General features: G+C 32.3%; 1 non-coding gene across 1 annotated transcript; it reads left to right on the top strand.

Annotated features, from left to right (window-relative positions):
• Positions 1-6,086: 6,086 nt before the first annotated feature.
• Positions 6,087-6,193, top strand: LOC149513456 (small nucleolar RNA R71). Its single transcript, XR_016330544.1, has one exon. It is a non-coding gene; the product is annotated as a small nucleolar RNA R71 (small nucleolar RNA).
• The last annotated feature ends 945 nt before the right edge of the window (positions 6,194-7,138 follow it).

The raw sequence follows: 7,138 nt of genomic DNA on the forward strand, positions 1-7,138 counted from the left end.
ATGCACCTAAACATAAACTTAAAATAAAGGCTAGAAGGTGCAACATGCAAACAAAATTAATTGAAAATCCACCAAGCATATGCAATCAACCAAGAATAGCAAAGCTAAATGAAAACTAAAAATGATACATATGTATTAAACCTGCAAAGCTAATAAGCAAATTGGATTTCCCTAAACACTAAGCAAACTATATTAAGCGTGAATTAAAAAAAATGAAGGCTGAAAATAACCTAAAGGAATCTACATCTTTAAATCAACAATGCAGCACCTATAACTTTGACTAGTTAACGTATACATGGCAAACAAGCAAAAATGAAAAATGAAATCTATTTTATCTCTTAAGCTAATCAAATGAACATCTAAGTAAACTTAAATATGTAAAAAATTGAAAACTAAATGAAAAGAAAAATTGTAGATGAACACATGCTAGAAAATACACAAACAGATCATAGAAACTAAAACTGCTTCTAGTTTGTGCTGGAAACTGGATGAAATAGCAAAAGAAAAATTCCATCTACAATTATATACTACAAATGAACTTCATCTAAGCTAGAAAAACCTAGATCTATGAGTTAACTACCTAAATCAACAAGAAAATTGCATGAATCAACAAATAAATTAGCTTAACAAACTCAATTTCAAAAATAGTGCAAAATTTGGAAAAACAAAACATGTTTCACAAAAATTAACCAAACATCATTTAAAAATGTGAAAAAAATTGCACAAAATTAAACTAAGCAAGGTAACAAGTAGAAAGTAAGATCTAAGGAAGAAAAGGATGCAAAAAAATAGCCAAAGTATAGAGAAGTCCATGGCAAACTTGATGAATTAAAATTGGAACTGCATTGTCACTACATCTAGCCCGATCTTCCAAGATTAATCGAGAATGCTGTGATACGAGTTTGAAGCTAAATTTTTAATATGTTTTATCTAATTGAATTAGGAAACAAGGAAAAAAAATTTGAGCAAAAAAAAGTAAGACTTGAATGAATTATAATCTAAAAACCACAGGTAGGTCAAAACTGGTTAGATTGAAAAACAGATTTGAGTATCAATAATAAATCAGAAGATTTGAGCTAGAAAATGAATTTAAATGTAAATTTTATTGAAAGATTCTGAAAGAACGCTTAAAAGCACTTTAAAACAGTAAGATTACAGTGAAATTCAAAGGAAAAATGCTACAAATAAAGTGTTTGGCTACTAAGAAAATTTAAAGTGCAAAAAGAAAGTGTTAGAAAATAAAGAACTAAAAATCTAAATCCTAATCTAACCAACCTCCTATGACCAATGCTCTCTTCTATTTATAGGCAGAAGGGAAGACCTTCAAATCTAAAAAAAATTTCAAAAAGGTCTCTAAGAGGTTGGGCTTCCAAAGCCTTCTTCTTCCCTTGGTGCTCACACTTGGTGCACCTAGTGCGCTAATGCTTGACATTTTTCTTCAATAGGTTTGCACTTCACTTTCACATATAATAGCTGTTTCAAGAAGTCAACATTATAGCCAATCAAAGCCTTTAAAAATGCCAATGTAGCCCCCTAGCTTTGGTGTCTTTAATCCTAGCTTGAAATACCTTATATTTGCTTGATCCTCCATCTATGCACCATGCACGATGCACGTCGAAGCAACATTTTTCTTGCAACTTTCAATTTTTGTTTTACAAACAATTCCAAACACTTGATAAATTTATTTATCCTTCATTTTACTAAAAAAATAATGAAAATAATATTAAAAAAATTATTCAAGAAAAGCAAGAAAACTCCTAAGCATAAATATGATCTATTGATACTAATTAAGTCCATTTGCACCAAAAATCCTCCACATTATGTCCAAATTAACCAAATTCCTCATTTTCTTTAATTGTACTTGCACATAATATAATTGTGCTTTAAGGAGTATTTTTGCAAAGAAATTCCAAAGAACAAGCTAAAATCTAAGTCAAATTGCACTACAATTAAGCATTAAAAAGCTAAAATTTAAGTGTAATGAAACCCCCAAATTTCAGCTTTTGCTTGTCCTCAAGCAAAACAAGATTAAGCACGAATCATACCATACTTTCAATGCTTTATTCAACATGAATGTCTCATGGATTGATCAATAAATATAACTAAAGCAAAATCATGAATAAATGCTAATATACAAGAATCAACCTAGGCTAAGATCATTCCTAACTATAGTTCCACAAGCAAGCAACACCTATCACATATCCTTGCATGAAATCTAGTAATGTTATGCAAAACATGAAACATTAATAGCAAGGATCAAAAAAGCATGCTCATGTTTTATAAGTTTGCTTATCATATCTCTCTCCACTAATGTAGATAAACACATGACCAAGGATCATTTACGACTTCATTAAGCTTGTAATTTAAAGCTAGGGTTAAGATATGATAAAAATCATTTAGACGCAAGTACCCTAACAATGCATCACATGTTAAGGATCATTCACCATTAAGCTCTCAAGGTAGAAAACATAAGTTTGACAAAAGAATCACCCCTCCAAACTTTGATTTTACCTATTTTTCTTTCTTTTCTTCTTTTTGTTTGCTTTTTCACCACTTTATTGCTTTTGCTCTCTTTTTTTTTTTGCAAGCCAACTTGATTTTTTTTTTTTTTTACTCTTTTTATTTTTTTTTTAATTTCCCAAACATTTCAAGCTCTACCCTTCCACCCTAATGATGCATAGCGCATAAAGGTAGATGAATGTCCTAATGCATATAAGGTAAGGGACCAAAAAGATAAGAAATATCAAAACAAAGGCTATAAGCTTGTAATGTGGTTTCAAAATAAATAAAAGGAATCATAAGGCTCAAATAGGGTAATTATGAAAATATTATATCAAGGTTGGCTTGCAAGGCTCAAACGATCCAAGGATGGTCTATAACATTTCCTTAATCATGTGTCCTCTAAGATTTCACCTCGAGAGATTATCGAAACAAACTCTAGAATCATGAAACATAACTTTAAAGACCAATGCAAAAACAATCCATGCTCACATAATACTAGACAAAAAAATGCAATTCAATGTTCAAAAGCATTAACTCACAAATGAATACCATATTCAAGAATTCACTAAACTCAAGAATTCACTAAACCTAAGTATCATCTCATTTTTCCCACATAATCAATCTTTTCCTAAAGCTATATTCATTATCCATAATTATCAATCATTGGCTTCATGTAGAACTACTCAAAGAAAGTATAATAATGATTCAAGTTACCACATGTTAAGCTCAATTTCAAGGCAAGCTCAAGGAAAACTCAAAAATTTTGCAAAAATTTTTTTTTTTTTGAAAATTGCCCCATACCCTCAAACTTAACCAACACATTTTCCTTAATGTGTAAGCATCAAGCAATAAAGCATAAAAGAGACAAACAAGGAAACTCCCCTATCATCACAGAGGCATGGTGGCCAAATCTCCACTTTTTGCTTTGGTCGAAACTAGTGTATCCATTTGAAGCTCTTATTTTACTTATAAAACAAAAGAAAATACCTAAAATAAGAAAAAACATCAATATGTATAAAGAAATCATAACCTAATGGACAAAATAACAAATATGTACAAATGAAGAAAATCGAATATGCAAAAAGGAAACAAGCATCAAACACATATGTACAATCATGCACAAAAAGAAATTACATGAAGAATAAAACTTGGGTTACCTCCCAAGAAGCGCTTTCTTTAAAGTCGAAAGTTAGACCATCAAAGCAAGCTCAACCCTATAGGTTCATAGTGATCACTCAACACTTAATTCTTGAATCATACCATTTCAAGACCTTTCTTTTTACCATCTCAACACACATATGGTCTAATGGTGGATAATTTGAAAAAGCAAGAGTAACAATAAACTTTTCCAAAATATCATCAACCTCATATTTAGAAAGACTAAGATAAGTGGTTTTTGGTTTTGGCATCTAGTCATATGACCTATGATCAACATGAACAATATCATGTCCTTCTTGCAACATATCCACACCATCCCTTCTAAAAAAACTATGATAGGTATGACTAAATTGAAACTGCTCAAAGATCAGTAAATCAATTAAAAATGATGTCCCATCAATAACAACTAAACCATCACCCTCAAAACTTTGATAAGCATCATAAAAAAGAAATGTCTTATAGTTCAGTGAATCTAAATCTGAAGGTCTAATCACTGTAGGGACAATATTGAGATCAACTGCAAGCTCAACACTAGTAAGTAATGCAAATCGATAAGTAGATGTTATCAATATCTCACCATCAATCTCCTTCAAATTAATGTCCTCTACTTCATCCACTACGAAGGAGTTTTCAAAATGCAAAATAAGGTGCTTTAGGTGTAAAACATTATTAATCACATCACTAAATACCTTTACCCTCAAACACTTATCAAAATCATCAAGAAATGGTAAAGCTTTAAAAACATAAAAGTGACCTTTTAATCCTAAACCCACATAGTCAATTCTTTTTTTTTTGCACAATAATCAAAGTCCTAGAATGGCTAAAAAGGGTCTTCTTAGAATAATCAAAATCTTACAATCCACCTCTATATCTAGAACCACAAAGTCAACGGGTAAAATGAATTTTTCTACCCTAACCAAAACATTTTCCACAATCTCTCTAAGGTATTTCAATGACTTGCCAACCAATTGTAGAGTAATTGAGGTGGGTTTAGCCTTTCTTATACCTAATCTCTAAAAAAAAGACTAAGGCATCAAGTTAATGCTAGCACCTACGTCACATAAGGCTTTATCAAAAGACATATTACCTATCATATAAGGAATGCTAAAGCTATCAGAATCTTTAAACTTAATAGGTAGTCCTCTCTGAATCACTAATGTAAACTCATTAGTGAGTGCAACTATCTCATAGTACTTAAGCTTCTTCTTATGAGAGGTAATATCTTTCATAATTTTACATAAGTAGGCATCCACTCAAGTGTATCTGTAAATGAGATGTTAATGTGTAACTTCTCAATCACTTTAAGAAATTTAGAGAATTGCTTCTCTTTCTTTTGCTTGTAAAATTACTAAGGTCTAGGTGGCTCAATTCTAAGAGAAATAGGCTTAGATGAACTCAGTATAACATTAAAAGATGGTGTCTGTGGTAACTAGGTAAGAACAGATACTATATTCTCATCCTTTTTCTTGCCCTTCCCCTCATAATGAACTACGTCTCTATCATGCTCATCATCATTAGACTATTCATTTACCATATATTGAGAAACTATCAAGCCTTAGCCACTAGCTATTTGTCTCTCACTCTTAAGTGTGATTGCTTTGTAGTACTCTTTCATCTCTTTCCTAAGGCTAAATTATGTGGGTAAGGTGCCTTATGGTCTTGTACTAAGAAGGGTTGCTAACTGATCAATCTAGGTCTTTAAGTTCCTTATAGACACAAACTAGTTCTGAAACATGGTGTTTTAGGTCTCTAGGAATGAGATCTGAGTTCTAATCATGATACCTAAGAGATTTTTGACTAAAAGTTTCTTTTTTGAGGCTGCATAAATAGATATAAAGGTATGAATTGTTATGGGTGCTGTCAATATAATATAAGCTGCTAGAAACCTATTAAGTGAGGTGGTCTAGTGTATTGAGGCTATTGTAATGCCTAGATGGACTGGATTGAAACAAGGTTATTCCTTCAACCTAGGCTATATGTAGGAACATGGTGATTGTTGGGTTGTTTAAGTGTCTGTCCTAAATAATGGATACTCTTTGGGTGGGTGCTAGGACATGACTCCCCTGAATGTCCTACCCCGCATACATCACATATCTAATGAACTATGGGTGTAAGTAAACTTAGATTGACTAGGACTAGGCTCTAAGGGTGTAACCTGACAATGTAAAAACTCTACAAATTTGACTAGAGAATCTACCTTCGCACTAAGCACTATAAGCTCACTAACTTCGTATACCCTCAAAGCTCTCTTTAAATGCTGTCTCTCATTAGACCATTGATAATTATTAGTCGTTGTATCCTCAATCAGCTCATAAGCTATGTCAGAAGTCTTACTCATCAAGGCACCTCCTACTGTAGCATCTAAAAACGTCCTAGTATTAGGTACTAACCCAATATAAAAAATCTAGGTCTCTAGTCATTTCTGTAGTCCATGGTGTGGACACTACCTCAAGAGCTCCTTATATCTTTCTCATGCCTCATACAAGGTTTTTGAGTATTGATGGACAAAAGCAGTGATCTCATTTCAAAGATTAGCCATCTTGGCTAGAGGAAAAAATTTAGCCATGCACTTCAGCACTAAATCATCCCTAAGTGGTGATGGATTCTACTGGCATCAAGGCTAACTACTCTTGACTTTATCTCTAAGGGAAAATGGAAATAACCTAAGCTTAATAGAATCTTTAGTAACACCATTATGTTTAAATCTATCACAAATCTCTAAAAAATCCTAAAGATGAGCATTAGAATCCTCACTTGAATGACCATTAAATTGCATCGACTATTGTATCATCTGGTTGATTGCAAGTTTAATCTCAAAATTATTGGCTTGAATCATTAGCCTCCTAATACTGGGTTGAAAACCATGAAGATTGGGCACAACATAATCCTTAAGGGTTATAGTGTCTTGTCAACCATAATGATGGTAGGATCAATTTGTCTCTCCCTCCTAATCTTTTACATGTAGCCTCAAACTTAAGATCTAAAAGGATCAACTCACGATTTGTAACAGAGTGCATACATGGGTCACAAGAACATTATACCAAATGAACTACTCTAAAATGGAATCCTAAATATGTGCACCTAAGAAAATGGTCAACAAAAGAACCTAAAATATGCACACCTAGTATCGAAACAAATTTAATCTCTAGCCTAAGGTATGTACACCAAAAGAGAACCAATCTATAGAAGGGTCTAATGAAAGTCAATATTAACCTAGGACTATTTACACTAATCCCCGACAACAGTGCTAAAAACTTGATAGGATAATTCTGTAAGTACATAAGTCATACAAGTAATAATATTGACCAAAAGGTCAAGATGTCAATCCCATGAGGATTAGGTAGAACTTCCTAAGCTAGATACCAATTATCACCCTATTCTTGCTAAAGGAGGCTCAATCAAACAATATCCATGAATATATCAAATTAAATTCTACTAAAAAAATATTTACAAGTAATCCACTAAAAACAAATAAAAA

The sequence above is a fragment of the Durio zibethinus genome, chromosome 19, assembly GCF_047325235.1.
Source record: "Durio zibethinus cultivar Kanyao isolate XHJ-2024 chromosome 19, ASM4732523v1, whole genome shotgun sequence".
Lineage (NCBI taxonomy): Eukaryota > Viridiplantae > Streptophyta > Magnoliopsida > Malvales > Malvaceae > Durio > Durio zibethinus.